At 39.9% G+C, this 19,169-nt stretch overlaps 1 pseudogene; it reads left to right on the top strand.

Annotated features, from left to right (window-relative positions):
* Positions 1 to 17,633: 17,633 nt before the first annotated feature.
* On the top strand, positions 17,634 to 18,039 carry LOC150016845 (large ribosomal subunit protein eL31 pseudogene; annotated as a pseudogene).
* The last annotated feature ends 1,130 nt before the right edge of the window (positions 18,040 to 19,169 follow it).

The raw sequence follows: 19,169 nt of genomic DNA, 5'->3' as shown, positions 1-19,169 counted from the left end.
TAGTAGTAAAACATTGCATCTAAATAATTTTAAAAATTCTAAGACATAGTTAAGAAAAATTTTTCTTTCATAAAAAAAATTTCCAATAAAATTATTGAGTAAAACATCCTATTTTTTCTTTTTTTCCTTTTTATTGTATAATTCGCATTGGACATTTTCTCTCCTAAGCAACAAAAATACTTCTTAGAAGTAAAATCAGATAACGCTAACTTTTCAAGTTTATAAATTAAATATGCATTCAAATGTTATCGATGAACTTCTGCCTCCTTTTGTATGTACATTTAGGGCAAATGCCCAATAACTGATCAAAAATGAAAATACTAATCCAGTTTTATAAGGCGTATAATGAGTTGTCTCCACAATACTATGCAATTATTAGTAATTATAAAAATATTTCCTGAATAAAGTAAGTTTCTTCATAATTATACATGTGGATTCATAGAACAGAATACAGTAATTCTTAAAGAGCAGGTACCATCTAAAAATGCAACAATTTTTATTTAATTAATTGACTTCATTCTAAAAAGTAAGTGCATTAATGTAAAACATGGTACTATTAAGTAGATAAATGCAGGGAGAAGACAACAATGACAAACAGACAAAGTTTCAAAATGTCAAACTGTCATTTTCAATGATATTCCTAATTGGCACATTTCTTTGTAGTTCTTTCCTACTACGCTCAGCATACCTGTGCAAATTGTCACTTAACCATGTTAATTAACTATACTGATTTCTTTGGCTAACCTTGTACCCTGATTTATGTGAAATAATAAAAAGTAAGAAAAGAAAGACAGGAAAACTGAATGAAAAGAGACAAAGAAAACCCAACATCCCCTGTTGACCCAAGTGACAGTTTTTGTATTAAAATATAAAATGGCATAATTTTTATTTCTGATGGTAGATTATGATGTGGAAAATGTCAATTACTTTTTTTCTTAGTTAGACCAAAGGTAAAGAAAATGGGTTTTAATTATGTCCCAAAGAATTACAAGTAAAAGTTTAGTTGAATTTATTGAAATACTTCATAATCACCTATATCATTCCTTCATTCATGTAATCCAGGGATTTGTAAACTACAGGCCATGGGAGTGACACCAGCTTTTATAAATAAAGTTTTACTGGAATGAAGCCATACCTATTCATTTAAATATTTTCTATGGCTGTTTTGACACGAAACCAGCAGAGCTAAGTAGTTGTAACAAAGAATTTATGATCTATAAAGCCTAAAACATTTACTACTGGGCCATTTACAGAAAAGGTTTGCTGACTCCTGACTTATTCAAGCATTCAGTCATTGCTCATCATTTAACAAGTATGATATTTCACAGAGTCTAACAGGCATTGGTATCAGTGCTGAGAACGAAGCAATGAACCCTCAGCTATGGTCTCTGTCCCATGGAGTTTGTATTCAAGTGCAGGAGAAAACTCAACAGCAATGACATCAACAGCGTGAGCAAGTTGAGAACAGGGCAATAATAGCAGATTATGGAAACACAGGTCAAAGGCACCAAACCTAGAATGGACAGGGTTATTGTAAGGGTGATCCCAAGTGAAATCATATCAAAACTGAAATCTGAAGGGCGAGTAGGAGTCAGGAAGGAAAACAAGACCCAGGGAGAGGAAAGCAGGAAGGAGTCTGAGGTAGGTTGTGAGCGTTGTGGGAAGGACATGTGGCATGAGTAATGTCCAGGCTGGGCAGAGCACAGGCTTGTGGGGAACATGGCATAAACAAAACTAGAAAAGCAAGCAGGCCCCAGCTTATGCTGAGTTTTATAAGGAACTTATTCTAAATAAATGGAAAACCATTGAAATATTTAAATTGTGGGAGAGATACAATTATATTTGTATTTTAGAATGATCACTTAGACTTCAGTACGGAGGTTGGAGCAGAGAAAGGCTGGAGTTGTAGGTAACAATTAAGCTATTATAGAGATAAAATTCCTGGCTATGGACAAGTGACGAGTATGGCGAATCTTCTTCCTTAAAAGTAACTTATGACAAAACTGGTAAAAATAACAATTTCAACAATCTGGAAATAAACAAAACATCCAATAATTTGAGAAGACTTATACTTGAAAATCTGCTTTACTTCTCAGGAACATGGGGAATCTGCAGTGCCCTAGATTTGGGCCGCTCCCATCCCTTCCCCAGCTCAGTTGACAAGACTTTCCTGGGCAGAGCAGGTCATAAGGCTCCTCTTTGACTGATGGAGGGACTTGCTCAAGTTGGTGTGGTGGGGAAAGCCCACACTCAGCAGTGTTGTTGGCAGGAGTGACAGTCACAGGGGTGGTTGGATCAGGAAGGCTCACAGCTCCACTAGCCCGAGGCTGTGGTCATTGTGGGAGAGGACATATTTGTTGCTAGACTATGTGCACGTGCAGCAGAAACTGGAGAAAACCCAAAACAATGACATAAGCCTGGCCAACCCTGCAGCTGAACACATGCATAGGAAACACAAAGAGCCCAGCGGAGAGTCAAAGCCTGGGCGAACTTAAAAATGGCATGAACTTTAATGCTGTCTTCCTATACCCATATACATATCTATCAGCACAAAGCAGAAGCCTTATTGGCTTCAAGTGGTTGAACACACCCTCTATCCAACCAATGTCTTGCCAAAGCAATGTAGACACAGGGGTGACTTCAAGCATGCAAGCCTAAAAATAAACACAAGAATCTTTTTTCTTTTTTAATACTAAGCAGAGACATTGGTGGTCACAAACCACGGATGGGACAGATTTCACAGATCTTGCCCAGGGAAATTATTAAACAGAACCCAGAATTGATTTAATATATGATCGAAAATGTTCAGTTTCAACAAGCTATTAGACACACAAAGAAACAGGAAAAGTGTGACCAATATTCAGGAAATGAATCAGTCAATAAAGATTTGTCACATGTGACTGAGTTCTGTGCTTTGGCACTTCACATTTTCTAAGAAGCAGACCAAGAAATGCTTGGGAAGGATGAAAAGAGAAATGAGCAGAAATAGGTAGAGAGAGAGACTGCAGACCACAGTGCAGGTCTGACACCTATAAAATGGGAGAGTGAAGGGAAGGATTGGGTAAGAAAACCCTAAGTTGCTGGGCAGTTCCGAGAGAGTTGTGGCTATACCCAGAAGTCTCTGAGTAAAATTGCCTAGTAGAGTCCAGCACCGGGCATGCTCAGCTCTGGTCCCCGCATTACACTCAGCTGTTGGCTGGGAACAACCCAAGAGTGGTGTGGCCTCGATGTGTATCAACTGATCTGGGGGCAGCAGCTCACACATAAAATCTCTGTCTTCCCATTGTACGTTCACTCCAGCACGCCCATGTCCATCAGCCTCTTCCTTCTGTGTGGCCCTCCTCTTCTGGTTATCAGAACAACTCAAGCATTTCCACTTTACTCACCATCAGCCATCACTTTCTCTAGCTGGCAAAGAGCCACCCTAACAGTGAGTTTGCCTGATCTCCTCGGGCCTCACCAGAGTATTATTTTATGTGTCCTGAGAGGGAACCCCAAAGTCAGTGAATTTTTGCTTAATCATTTTTTGTTTCATCCATCTTGGTCAAGTACCCTTAAAATCCAGTTCCAGTAGTAATCCATTTGATCTTTTAAAAAAAAATTTTTTATTTATTTGCTTGTTTGTTTATTTATTTATTTTTAGAGAGAGGGGAAAGGAGAAAGAGAGGGAGAGAAACATCACTGTGTGGTTGCCTCTCACTCGCGCCCCCAACTAGGGACCTGACAAACAACCTAGTCATATGCCCTGACTGGGAATTGAACCAGCGATAATCCATGATATCTTCCCACTCAGCAAGGATGGGCCCTGTCTGCAAGCCCTGAGAGGTCAGGGTGCCAGGTGTTCCCAGCCAGGGCCCTGACTTCAACATGAGGGAGCTGAGCATTTAAACATCTCTGGAGCTCTGTGTCTACCATTGCTTCTCTCTACTGCTCAGCTGTCTTTACTCTTCCATTTCAGGAGACAAAGATCTCTTTTTAAGCTGTCAAGAGGCCCTCTGGCTCTCACGCTTAACCTTTAATGGTTTGCTAACTGCCCTCAATTTCTCATTATCTCATCACAGGACACCAGTATAGCTTATTAATAAGAAGGCAGCGCCACTTCCTACAGGCATCACTCCCCAGTATCTTTCACATGCCTGAATCTTTGCACTGTCAAAAGCATTTCTCACCCCTGGGACACTTTCCAAGGTCACCACTGAGGAAATCCTCAGCCATTGAGCCCTCACCTTGTGCCAGAGACGATATCACACCTTACACATCCACTCAGGAAAGGGTCTTTTGTGCCCACTGTAGATTGAGTGAGCCAGTCCCAAGCTCCAACTGACTGTCAGCTTTCTCAGACCCCTCTCTTGGTACCACCTGTATCAGTTTGGGTGCCCCAAGAAACAGATACTTAGATGTATTAGAGATGAAGAGATTTATTGGGGATAGGATAAAGGAAGCGGGAGTAGGTATGAAGAACTTTCAGCTTGCAATGCAGGTACAGGTCTGACTCCTGCAAAAGGACACAGGAAAGGAAGGATTGGGTAGGAAGAAGCTCAGATCTCAGTGAGGTGCAGAGAGAGTCTTGGCCAGGCTGATGGAGAGCCCCCAAGAAAGGGTTGCTGTTAGAAGGATCCTACATCAGGCAGCCATGGCCCAATTCAAGTACCCATTGGATTCAGTCATTGTCTAGGAGCAACGAGGGGAAGCCTGGCTTTGGCATGATTGCCATGTGGCTCTAAAGTCAGGTAGCTGGAAGCTGTCAGTCAACTCTGACCCATAGCAGTTACTGTTGAATGATGATATGAGCAGTGCAATTCTATTACCACTACATGTGTTCTTCCCAGTGTTTTGAGGGTCTCCAGATCAGAGTGTTTGCATTCAATTGTCTCCTTTTGTTTTGAATTCCTATTCCTAGTTAACTACTCAGTCTTTAGTATTCTTACCACCACCTCAATTGCTGCCTCAATGCCCTCATGGTGTCTATGCCCCAATTTTTCAAAAAGACCCCCACTTCATTCCCAAAGTAGCACTGTCACAGTGCTATGATAGGCGTCTGACACATGAAAGATTTGGTGATAATGGGGAAAATTCTGAGAGAGAAATGAATAACTTAAATTTTAATTTCAGATGTCATCTCGTCTGGAATCCACGTTGGCTTTCTCTGCCATAGGAATCTCTTACCAGGTTTTTCTTTCATATACACTCACCTACCTTTCTCCTTCTTAGAGATTTTTTTGCATTTATTTCTTACCTATTTCAATTCTCAAAATTGCCATTCTCCTGGGTTGTCAGGAAGAAAAAACATCAACGTTCCCCTCTTTTGCATTCCAATATGTAATGTGTGAACAATTTTGTCTTTTACCTCCACAACCTAAGATAAGGATCTGGAGTCTAATTGGGCATAACCAAAAGACAGTTAAATAAGGTGTTTATATTAAATATTATAGTAAATTCCAGATTTCTGGTGCTACTTTATATCTTGATTTGGGGCACTTCTAACTGTATTTTTATTTGTTAATAAATTATTAAAAACTCAACCTCAGGGAAAAAAAAAAAAGAAAACTCAACTTTAGGTTAAACAGCAGGTTATAATAAACCTAATGCAAAGATACAAGAAAATAAATAGCCATAAGCCACAGCCTTTTTTCTGTAATTCCTTATCTCAAGTGTATTTTCCAATGTATTGGTATTTTCATCTTTGAAGGTAGGAAATGTTCAGTAATGTCAAATGTACATAAAAAGACTACATATCAATCTATGAACATATGTAGGCACATAGCCAACATGTTTAAAAGGAAAACGTTTTAAGGAGCTGATTCTTTGATGTGTAGGCTCTTTTATAAGAATTTTTCTTTATCTCTCTCACAATAAAAAAATAGTAAGAGCCTAGTTCAAAACACAATCAGTCTTTCATGGTAAGGACAATGGATGGAAGCAATTTGAAGCAAATGTCCTTTGATTAAATAAATGACTATTTGAGTTCTTAACAAATAATCAACATCAAAATAAAAGTCTAGATCTTTTCAAGTTCACATGGTTTATTTTAGCAGAATTAAAATGGTATATGAAATTTGAACCCTGAAGCTTAAATATTTTAAGAAGTCTCCTTGGAAACAATTTTAAAATAACCCAACTTCATTCATGCACCAAAGCATGAAAAATTGAAAGCAAAGCAAGAGCCCCAGAATATATATTTGCCTTTCAGCACCACCTGGTACCTGTAGCTTTGATTCCGAAAGTGCCCTCACATATGTTTGTTTTGAAGTCACTTTTCATCAGGGGAGGTATGTGCTGCAATATACAGATAAGCCGGAAATGAACCATGGAAGAAAAATCTATTAGTTCCAAAACTCAGGGAGTCGTGGGTGCCCCAGCACTGCACTTAGTCCCTATTCCAATATAAAATGTTTTCTAGTCAAAATGGTGCCATTTGATGGCCCCAATTTTGAATCAGCCTATCTTACACTTGCACTAGTTTCTTGGTACAAAGAATTTTCTCTTGCCTACAAGTTCCTAAGAAAAACAATCATCCTCACATGCGACAATCATTCTCACAAGCGTTCTCTACTCGGATGCCCCAGCGATGGCAGCCATAGCCAGACGGCAGGAAGCCTGGTTACTCTTCTATTGACAAGGCCGTCTGGCCCTGGCTTCAGCACTTTACAAGTCAGAGTTTTGTTCTCTTCCTCATGGTGGAGATCCTTTCCTCTCAAGCTCACACAGAGCATAAAAACAGCACAATAGCTCTGCACCCAAGCTTAATCCTATTATGCAGTTCTCTAAGTAGGCATTAGATGAAGAAAAAGATTCTCTATTCAGCATATCTGCTTGCGATCCACTTTTCCTTTGCTTATGGCAAAGAAGAGAGATTTCTTAAGTGATGAAAATGATTAACAAAGCACTAAACTATTCACATGCACCTGGAACCTCAGAATGGGATCTTATTTGGAAAAAAGCATGGATGCTGATGAGTAGAGACTAGACTTCTGGTGGTGTGCATGATGCGACACATAAAAGTGTTGATTTGTAAGGTTCTACACCTGAAAGATATAATGTTAGAAACCAATGTTACCTCAGTAAAAAAGAAACGGAAAGGAAATAAAAGACTTTGCAGACACGATTAAAGTAAGGAGTTTAAGACATCCTGGAGTAATAAGGGCCCTAAGTGCAGTAATGAGTGCCCTTTTAAGAGACAGAAAAAAAAGACACAGACACAGAAAGGAAGCCATGTGAAGATGAGCACATATTTTAGTGGTACATCTCTAAGCCAAGGAACTCCAAGGATCGTCTGCAGCCACCAGAACCTGGAGAGAGGCATGGAACAGACGCCCCCTCAAAGCCTCCAGAGGGAACCAACCCTGATCATACCTTGATTTAAGACTTCTGACCTCCAGAACAGTGAGAGAATACATTTCTATTGTTTTTAAGCTACGAGGTTTGTGTTTATTTTTTATGGCAGCCCAAGGAAACTAATACAGTACATAATTATTAAATACACAGACACACACATGCACACACACTATTATTATCTTGGAAAGTTTCCATAAGGATCAGTGGTTCCCAATGGAGGCTATACTGCCCCATATAGAAACACATGAAGGTGGTTTAGGTTTCAGATAGTTGGAGAATGCTACAGGCATTGAGTGGGCAACATTCATGCCAGTCCCACACAATGAGAAATCGTTCAGTCTTATTCATGACTTTTGACTATCTCACTAGATATTTACATAGGTAAAAAGCCCATTTTTAAATATTTGAGGCAAGGGCCTTATGTTGCTATTCAAGTGAACATGAAGTATTTTTGCATAGGTTAATATACATACATCTCCTGATTTGTCAAGAAATATAATCACTGTAAAGTAAGAGAAGTTTGTTTGGAATCATATCAATGCGACCATGTCGGTCTGCATTTATATCTGTTGCCCCAAAGTATCTGACAGTATTATTTTACTTGCCAAGTTCATTGTGCCTAAATATTACATAATGAAATACATATTATATTAATCAGAGTTCTCGATTAATATGAAGAGATTTACTTCAAGGATTTGGCTCATGTGATTATTAAGGCTGAAGTCCCAAGATCTCCTGGATGAGTCAGGAGGCTAGAAATCCAGAAGAGACAATGTTATAGCTGCAGTTTAAAGGCTAACAGGCTTGCGACCCAGGAAGAGCTGATGTCTCAGCTCAAGTTTGAAGACAGGAAAATAACCAATGTCCCAATTTGAAGGCAGTTAGGCAGGAGGAATTCCTTCTTGCTCATAATGAGGGTCAGCCTATTTGTTCTATTCAGGCCTTAAACTGATTGTATGAGGCTCACCCACATTAAGGAGGGCAATCTGCTTTACCCAGTCTACTGATTAAATGTTGACCCCCAAACACCCACACAAACACACCCAAAATAATGTTTTAACAAATACCTAGGCTCCTGTGGCCCAGATAAGTTGACACATAAAATCAACCATCACAGACATAATATACAAATTGCATTTCTTTTATTTCTGCCTCCTATTTTAGTTATTTTGGTTTTCAAAAACTAATTGTGTAAGAAAGTTACATTGCCTGTGAGTTTTATTTTACAATAGTAAAGGGGCATTATAAAGAGAAGTCACTGGTTGAGAAGCACTAATCCTGATGTGCTGCATTCTATTGTAATGGCTTAATAGTCCTCCATATATAGACATACAATGACATATTTAACTCATTAATACTTTGGTTGTGTGTTTTCTTTTTTGTTTCTTTTCTTTCCTTTTTTTCCTTTTTTTACTATTACCAAATATGTCACCGAATACACCCTTCTACCTATATATTTTGTATATTTTATAATACTTCTGTATAACAGATTCCTCAAAAGAGAACTCCTCAGAAAAGTATGCACATTTAAAATGTCACTAGATGCTATTGCAGTGGGATTCAAGACTAGAACTCTTTCTTCAATGGAAATTATATACCAATGACTATAAAACAGATATAAGTAGAAATGCTTTTTAAACAAGGATAGAAATCTAGAAACAAGGAAAAGAAAACAGAATAGGATTGATGGAATACTTTAAGCAATGATTATGTTTAAATATGCATGATTTTATGATCTAAACAATATCAGATCTCCACGTTCCAAGGGTGGTTGACATGTTCGTGGACTACATGAGGGAAAATGAGCTGCACAGATGGAACTCAGGGTCAAGGGTAAATATATAGAGATGTAATAGTAGTAACAATCAAAGCTAATACCTACTATTATTTCACATTTATTTTTATTTATTATAAGATTTCAAATCTCAGCCTTATTAGTTACTGATCTGTGTAACCTTGGGCAAATTACTTCGCTTCTCTTGACCTTACTTTCTTGAATCCAATAAAGCTACTATGGTGCATTTCAGTTCCAGAAACTGTGCCATAGAGCTTGCCATTGTCCCCCCACCTGTACTTTAAAGAACGATTCCACTCAGAAAGTATGCACCTTCCCCTGCAAACCAATGCCCCCCTCACACACACACACACCCAACATAATCCACTTAATGAGGTAAGGCTGCTGGCAAATGACATGAACATCTGGGTCAAGAGAACACAGAAACTGTCTTCCTGCTTGATACTAGAGAAAAGGGGATAATAGGAAAACTTATGTCTCAACAAACCATCCCATCACAGAAGCATCCTACAAGCTGAAGGATTCTAAGCAGTATTACTACAAAAGCCATTGCTCAAGTTATATGGTATTCTGTATCTCTTGAAGGATAGGGTGAGAAAAAAAATTGTTTTTAACCCACATATGATTCTTTGAAATATGTCTTTTTCTTTTTTTGATAAAGTGGGGAACAAGCTCATTTTTATTAACAAGTATAGATAAGTAACACAACTCACGTCCATTTTGTTCATTGAGAAGTTTCGGGGACATGTAAAAGTATCCAGAATATTCCATCAGGCTGTTGCTATCAAATGAATCAGGACAGCTTCTTCAGAGTTGAATATCACTCTATATTACACTTTTCTTCTATAAATGAAGGCCTTGTTTTATAACTGGGCTGGATCCTTCTGATTTTATTGGAACTATACTAAGAAGCCGGTCTGCTGTGAATTCTTGCCTTGTGGCTAAATGTGCACAAAGTGGATTCAGTGCCTGCCCTGCCACTGGGTCTCACGCCACCCACGTCCCAGGTGGAATTAAATGTCCTCAAGCAGCCTGCTTTGAAATTCTAGTTTTTAAAGCATGTTTTCAGAGCAGCAAAGCACAAATGACCATGTGTATATTTACTGCACTTTATGTGTCCCCGGTATAAAAGCTGTATTGAACATTTATGAGGGTTCCTCTCTGAAAAATCGCAGATCATAATAGAAAGTATGTTTTTGCATTTTTACCAAAACCTCAGACTTCAATAGACTGAGGACTTGATGGAGCCAAGAAATAAAAAGAAAGCTGGTTGCCGCAACATACAGTTTTCCTGGCACAAATAAATGTGTTTCACTCAGGCCTTGAGGCAAAGGAACAAAGAAGCCGAGTGGTTCCAGACCCCTCTGCCTACATCTGCCCATCCTCCTGCTCCTCCCAAGGGAGCAAGTGAGGGGAAGCAGCAAAGCAGGCAGCGCCCATGAGCCCTGAAAAATAGGGTAAAGGGGAATGCTGGGAGCTCTTTCATCTTTTCCAATCACATATCTAGAAGATCTGCCTTGACTTTCAAAATTTTAAATGATTGTACATTGTTCAGACAGCAGAGATCTAATTATAAATGGCCTCCAATTGTTTGCATTAAGTTGACTTATTTCCAAGGTCATCCAGAAACAAACGTTCCCTGAGTTTATTGTTTGAAAAGTATTTAAATAGACTTGATTTCCTCCCAACTGCATTTTTAATAACCGTCTGAGTCCCACAAGAAAGTCACTCTGTTTTTTTTATAAAGAATAATTAATGCAGAGAAATTAGTTACAACTGTGATTGATAGAAGAGCTGGAAGCCAAACAGAAATAGTGCGGCAACCCAGAGATTAACAACAGCAAAGAGAGCCCAAGGGAGGCAGTGGAGCTTCCAGAACCCCAGAGCCAAGGTCACGAGACGGTAGCTGGCACCACAGCAGACCTGTCCAGTGGGAGCCGAGCCACAGGGCAGACACCGCTCAAAGCAGAGAGATGTTCTGTGTGCTCCCTGCCTCCTGCACTGCCCACCTCTCTAGAAGCCGATTGACACAGGAGTCTGGGAATCCTAGCCTGCAGGCCGGGTCAGCTCCACTGCCACAGAGCACAGAGCGGGAGATGGAAAAGGAATCTGAGGGCACTCAGAAGTCACATTTTTCTTGACCACTCCAACTTCTCAAAGCTGAAGAAAAAAATACATCTGATATGAAAGTTCTAGCTTACCGGATAATGGGGAAGATCAGGGTCTAAAGGCTGCATCAGCCAAAGAAATGGCCTTAGCCCTTCCTGCCAACTCACCACCGCTCACCTGCAGCATCATCAGTCGCTGTAGCCCTTCCAGCAAAGGCTCTGTCTAAGGGGCCCATTGCAGACTCACTCAGGGGACCAGCGCCTTTTCCTTGATTTTCTTGACATCATTTCAAGATTTTTCTCCTCCTTGCACAGAAACTATTTTACAGTATTTTATGAGCTGTCATGGGGGAAAGTGGGTATGGGATGAGTCCATGCTGCCAGGGTGCTTTTGTCCCATACCTTACAGGGTTTTGAGGTATGGGGAGAAAAATGGAATGTGAACGTGGGTGAGTTATTCCTCCTGTTCTTTTTGGGGAGTAACCAAAGTAAATATGCCTTTTCCTTTCTTATATCTTTCTCTTTTTTAAGGGGAGAAGATATACCTAAGAGAACTTTTTGGGCCATCTAAGGGTGGGGACCAAGGGCAGTTTAGCAGAAAACAGCTGCAACTTATCTGTAATGGGAGTGGACAAAAAAACGTTCTTTCTGTGCCATCAGTGAATTGCTCCTGTGAGAACGCCAAAATAGCAACCTCTTTATCACCAAAACAATTCTCCCTGAGGCCAGTTCCCAGCTTCTCATGCATACCAGCGATGCTTCCCAGCTGTTAGGCAGTGCTGAGTTCTCCACTGACCGGAGCCTTGGATCACAATGGAAGCTGCCATGTCTAAGGGACCTTCATATCCCATGCAGTGGAGATAAGACACCACACTGGTCAATGTGAGTACAGAGAGGAAACTATTGTTTTCAATAAAACTGACTTAACTGGCACACTTGCTATGTGCCAGGCTCTCTGTTATCTTATCGAATCTTCACAACAGCCTTGTGTGCTCACCATTCTTATTTTCCCCATTTCATAAACGAGGATCCTGAGGCTTTGAGATTGGGTTATTTTTTTCAGCATCACACAGCCAGTAAGTGGCAGATTTGAGACGCAAACCTAGGTCTGTCTCTCCCTCACATCCAAAGCTCCTCATCACTATGCTATGTTGTGTATCAACTCTAAGGGAAACTCAGTGAACAGTTTGTATGTTCAGTGCTAACCAGCCTTGCAAACAGTCACCGACCTCCTCCCCCATGATTTATAGAAGAGATTGTAAAACAGAACCACTACTTGTTTGTTCTCTCTGTGTAATGCTTGAATGCAGCTGATCAGTGAACTCCTGCTATTCACACTAGTCAGTCTTAATGACTGAGTCATATGGTAGCTGCAGATGTTCTAGAAGCTTCTGTTTTGAATCTCTCCAGTACCCAAACCCTAGAGAATAAATGCTCCATTTCTGCAACTTTTCTTCCCAGACCTCTCAGTTGGAATTGCCAAAGATTGGAATCTGTAGGCTCAGAACCTGACCAGTTCTGGAGAGATTCCTAATCTCATCTTCAAGGAAAGTCACTTAATGTTTTTTTTGCCCAAGACCCATTTTATCTGTGAAGAGTGCCAGTCATTCAGGGTCCCACCCGGTTCTACTTTTCTCCAGCCCATATACCTGGACTTTGCTGGAGTCCAAATGGCTCATCTCTACTGTGTAGACTCTTCTCCCTGGCAGATGACCCTGTTCATTGAAATCTTAGATTTTTAGAATTATAACAGCACAGGATGATGACAAATACATTTCATATATACGACCACTTTCCTTTTCTTCACCCACAGTTAGGGTGGTCATTGAATTCATTGTCTAAGCCAGGATCGTTGAGAGTGAAGAGGAAGAATAGATTAATGACATGGAGACAACAGGTGAAAGCCAGGGCCGCCCCATAGCAGACAATGCTTGCTGACCCTAGCCTTCTCAACAGTGGTCCCAGCAGCCCTTCAGAGATGAAAATTACAGGTAGTCATATAATTAGCACCTCAGGACATTTTCTGCTCACACTTACTTCCACCCAACTTATTTAATTTTTTCAGCATAAATCTGCGTGTTTGCTTTGCAAGTTTCCAGATGAAGAGGAGAAATTTACTCTTCAAAGAAAAGGAAGAGATCATCACTGCTCACACACAGATTATAATCTAGTGAAGAAAAGACAGAATCAAATAAATAAATAAATACATAAACTGCACTTTATGAATGCAAATATTCTGTTCTATAAATGAATTTCCCTATGTGAGAAGAAGAGGTAGCAATCTGCAAGGCAAGTTAGGTTCAAACTTAAAATTCCATTGGGTTTCACTCAGAGTTGATTTAAAATATAGCCCAGATTTTAGAGTCAAAAAGTCCTGTTGTTCAAGTGCTGAACCTGCACTTACAAACTGTGCAAAAATAATGAAAAATAGAAAATAGGTGCCAAAGTAGAAACAATTATGCTGTCAAGGTGGAGAAAAGAAAGAGAATAATTCTGTTAGTGATGTCTGCCTTATTGTGCTCCTGTATAAAATTTCTTCCTAAAAATAACACTGGGGAACACCATTTTCATTGAGTTAGATCTCATACTTGTTTTTTTTACTAACTTTTGGCATCTGAATCCAAAAATGACCCCAGTTTTTCTCTATCACATCAACTTTGTAAGGTACAGGATACCCTCCCTTTGTCCCCAAAATCATAAAAAATGTACATACAAAGAAAAATAAAGAAAAAATTACCTGATTATACTATTTACTTAGAGTTATTTTATTCACATAAAGGTTATATATTGTTACTGCACATCAAATTGTGTACAAGTAGTAAAGTTCTGCTACCAAACATACATATTCAGGTATTTTATCTTTTCAAATGACAGGCTAGGAAATGCCAAAATAAGATACTTGAAACAGTCTCCTTCAGTTGGCAAAGCTTTAACAAACTGCTTCATGAGACCCAGTTTCATGGGCAGAGGTGGGACTATAATGTTCTTTCTGTCAACAAGTGGCTCATATTGAATGTTTAGATCACTGGGTTTGAGGTCAGATCTTAGAGGGCAATTTGACTGCACCCAAAGCTTCTCACAAGCTCTGCTGTCCCACATACACAAAAAACGAATACTTGGTGCATCTGCGTTGCTGACCAAGAAGGAAGCATTTATTTTTCTTATTATATCCTGACGTTCTCACTATACAAGAGTAACAGTCTCTTGAATGATCTCTAGGCTCTCGCCAAACCATAGGTATACCAAATGGCAATTTATCACATGATCTCTCCGTCCACGTCCGTAAACTCTTGACACACTGTTTGCACACCTTGTGAGGGGCCCGAGACTTATCTTGATGACCAAGTTTTACTTTAAAATATGCAAAATAGGCTTGCCTGACAAATGCGCTGATGTTTGTCCTTTGACTGGGAATGGTGAAACTGCCACAGATACAACAAAATAAATCAGGGTTGTTTAGGTACTTATGATGAGAAATAGCAGAGGCAGACATGATCTGAAGGAAAGGAAATAAGTATGTATGTAAATAAAAAAATAAATTCTGCTAACTCCTTGTATACAGACAAGAACTCGGACTACACTTTGGAATACTATTCACTGTAGAGAGCGGCACACAACCTCTCACCACACTGTCTCATGTGTAACTGAATAGCCTAGACAAGTATGAACCTGTCGCTGGTCTCCAAGGTCATCCCCCTCCCCACTTGAGGGAGGTTTGCTCTCAGCCAATAGAGCACCAGTGCTTCCCTTGATCCAGGCTTGATCCAGCCTAGCGTGGTTGCATTAAGATAAGCTGTACAAAAAAAACTTGATGTGATAGAAGAAAACTAACAGCAGTTTTGAAATCAGCATGCCTATTTAAATCTAAAACAGCTGAAAAATCAAACTCAACAGGAATTATGTTAAAAATTGTTCCCCTGTGTAATAATTACTGGGTTAAAAAATCACAAAGAAGTATAAGAAAGGAAACAAAAATGATACACAATTCTAATATCTGGCTCACCATTTCTGATATTTAAAAACAACAACAAAACATATATAGGTATATAATTGGAAAGTTTGAATAGTATAGAAAAATATAAAATAAGAAATAAAAGTCTCTGCCTTCCCCCAGGATCACTACCTGAAGTACCAACCTTTAACATTTTCTTGTATATACTTCAGAGAGGGAAAAAAGGCATTCAACTGAATGTATTATACTCTGTACTTGGTTTTTTGCCCCCTACTTGATAGTATATCTTAGAGGTTTTCCATCTAGCACATATAAATCTCCCTTATTCTTTTACCAAGAGTAAAATAGTTCATCACAGAGATTATAGTTTGTTTAACTAGCCTTTTTCATTTATTTGTCTGGTTGGTTGGTTGGGTTTTTTTCTTCTGTTATAAACAATGCTGTGGTGCAACTCCCAGGCATATTAAAATGAAAACAGACTACAGATATTGTCTCCAGAGCTCATTCATCATCTCCCATTGTCCATTCCCTGCAACTTCTCCTCACTTTTCCTTTCCCGTTTCCTTAATCACCTGCTGTTTGGCAGGCCATCTTACTTCCACGGTTTGCCTAGCCCCCTTGATGAATAAGCTCCCCCTTTGGACTCGCTGTCCTGGTCCTGACCTCAGCATCCCCAAGGACTCACCTGTCAACATCTGCCCTCTAGCTCTACAACCTTCAAATGTGATTGAGAAGCACTCATCCTGAACACTTGTGATATCGTGACTTGTAGTAAGAAATATGTATATTTGATCTCCCTGGTTCTGGCACAGAGCTCCCAAAACCTTTGGGATTTCCCAAGTAATGAGAGCAATAGCTGTCTTTTGTTATGTTACTGACATGACTTGGAGAGCCCCTAGATCACCTAAGGATAGGGTTTGGTCATGAGAGGAACAAACCGTGTGATTAGAAGGTTGGAATTCTTGTCCCAACCCCACCTTCAGGGAGAGGGCCTGGAGATTGAGTTCCATCACCAACGGCCAATGATTTAATCTATCAAGTCAATGTAATGAAGCGCCCATACAGACCCATAAGGAGAGGGTTTGCAGAGCTTCCGGGACATGAAGACTTGGAGGTGCTGTGGGTGGCATGTTGCAGAGGGCATGGAAGCCCTTCACCCCATCCCATATCCCTTACCTTATGCATCTCTTCCATCTGGTTGTTCCTGGGCTATATTTTTTCTTTATAATAAACCAGTAATCAAGTAAGTAAAATGTATCTCTGAGTTCTCTGAGTCACTCTAGCAATTAGTCACTCCCAAGGAGGGGGTTGTGGGAACTTCCCGTCTATAGGTGGTTGGTCAGAAGCACTGGTGAGAACCTGGATTTGTGATAGCCATCTGAAGTGGTAGGAAGGCAGTCATGGGATCCGATGCAATTTCCAGGCTATCTCCAGGTCGGTCGTGTCAAGATTGAGTTGAACTGTAGGATACCCAGCTGGTGTTAGAGAATTGCTTGGTGGTGTGGGGAAACACTGTTCCCCCACACCCCCAAGCACAGGCATTGGAATTTGGTGACCAGGATCATTAGCACTTAAACCTCACCAAGTGCTCTTAGCAAGAGAACGGGAACTTGACAGGAATGTTTTTTCAAGAGTCAGATTCTAGGTGGCCCTTAAATAACAGGGTGGATTTTTAAAGGCAGCACAAAGTCCTCAGGGGAGAACTAAACAATTTCTCCAGATACTTTGCAATGTACAACTCTACAGAAAGCAGGTATTCTGCGAAAAGTTAACTAGTTTAGCAAGATTCCTCTAAGCGCCATATTAGTACCTGGAGGCCAGTTTAATGTAAGTTAAATTGCAATGAATATTCCGAGCCAGACAAACTGTCTGCAGGATCATTGAGGGCCCACAGAGTGCCACAGTGACCCCGGAGCAGAGGCCTGGGGGCACTGAGGAGGAGCATGTGTAGATCTGGTCTCATGTGAAGCTTCAGGTGCAGGGCTAAAGCTTTTATAAAAAGTTATAATTCTTAGTGCTAAATGAAGAAAGCTAGAGCAAAACCACCCTGCCAAAAGTAAAAGTGTCTTAAACACTTGACAGCAGTGGCAATTCTGCCTGCCAACACTGTGGAATAATTTGTGAACCACACAGCAATTCAGAGCAGTTGAACAATTACTGAATGATGAATGCATACTTGGAAATGTTATTAGTTCTGCAATAACATAATAATATCAAATTAACAAGTTCTAGTTTATTTCCTGTATCTGAGGGTTTGAGGAGACAAATCATTTAAATACGCATAGGTACAACCCCTACTTGTTGAAGATCCCAATGCTCTATAAAGACCTGCTCTATTTGGAAAAAATGTAAAATCTACTTGATACGTTGTTTCCTGAAATACTGTTGTATCAATATTAAAATGACTACCTCGACAAAAAGAAAACCACACAGACTACCTCGCACTCTTTCTTTCCAACTTGGGCCTGGCATAATGACTCCCGCAAAGAAGGGTGGGGAGAAGAAGGGCCGTTCTGCCATCCATGAGGGAGTGACCAGAGAGCACACCATCAACATCCACAAGCACACCCATGCAGTGGGTTTCAGGAAGCATGCCCCTCAGGCGCTCAAAGAGACCCGGAAATGTGCCATGAAGGAGATGGGAACTCCAGATGTGTGCATTGACACCAGGCTCAACAAAGCTGTCTGGGCCAAAGGAATAAGGAATGTCCCATACCGTATCCAGGTGCGGCTGTCCCGAAAACATAAACGAGGATGAAGATTCACCAAACAAGCTCTATATGTTGGTCACCTATGTACCTGTTACCACTTTCAAAAATCTACAGACAGTTAATGTGGATGAGAACTAACTGCTGATTGTCGAATAAAGTTATAAAACCATAAATTAATAAATAAATAAGGATTGGTCTGATTTTCATATTTAACTAAGGTGGTAGAAAGAAAAAAATACCTAGATTCTATGAGTATGTCACCTTACATGGCAAAATGGACTTTGCAGATAAGATTACATGGAAGACCTTAAGATAAGGAGACTATCTTACATTATCTCTGTGGGCTCAAAGTAATCACAAGTCCTTAAGTGACAGAGTGTCAGAGTCAGAGGAGGAGCTGTGACAAGGACAGATCAGGAGTTGGAGTGATGTGAATAAGGGGCTATGAGCCAAGGAATGCAGATGGCTTCTAGAAGTTGGAAAAAGACACGGAAGTGGATTCTCCCCTAGAGCCTCAGAAGGAAAACAATTCTGCCAACATCTTGATGTTAGCCCAGTGAAACCCATTTTGGACTTTTGACCTCCGTATTTGTAAGAAAAGAAATGTTTCAAGGCACTCAATTTGTGGTAATTTGTTACAGCAACAATATAAACCTATGGCACCTAGTAGCTTTCATTATTGTTTTTCATTTCTTTGCCTCATAAATTCAGAGAGCCCGATTGCCAAGTCCAATACTGACGGGAAATTTGACAAAGTCTATTTAAGAAATCATGAGAAAGCTTTCACATTGATCCAAATGGAAGCAAGAAAAATATGGAATAATGCTGTGAGCCTTATGCCATATTAGCCTAGATCTATCTTTGGTTAGTTGCTATTCAATTTATTTAAATATTTTCAGTGTCACTTACAGCTCCTTATTAAATATATTCAATTTACCACAGCCCCCTAGCAAGGCTATCTTCAGAGAAATCTCTTTCACACATTTCATGGAAATCTGAATATTTAAAAGGCAATAAATTTAACTTTTTAGAATTTCAAAAACTTACACTTAGATGTGATAGTTTCTTTTGGGGCTCCTCCTCTAATTTCCCTGATAATTTCCACCTCTTTGGGAATTGTCCCTTGATCCACTGACCCTAAATTTAGCTCTTCCTTCTAGCCAGCGTGAATGGGAACAAGCAAGGGCAAGGGGAACTCTTCACCCAAGCTATTCAATCATTTCTGTTGGGAATCTAAAATCTGAACTGCGAGGTTCAGATTGTGGAAC

Source organism: Furipterus horrens, unplaced genomic scaffold (assembly GCF_987537825.1).
Source record: "Furipterus horrens unplaced genomic scaffold, mFurHor1.1.pri manual_scaffold_3, whole genome shotgun sequence".
Classification (NCBI taxonomy): Eukaryota; Metazoa; Chordata; class Mammalia; order Chiroptera; family Furipteridae; genus Furipterus; species Furipterus horrens.
Note: the sequence above shows the minus strand (reverse complement) of the source record. Positions and strands in the feature narration are given on the sequence as shown.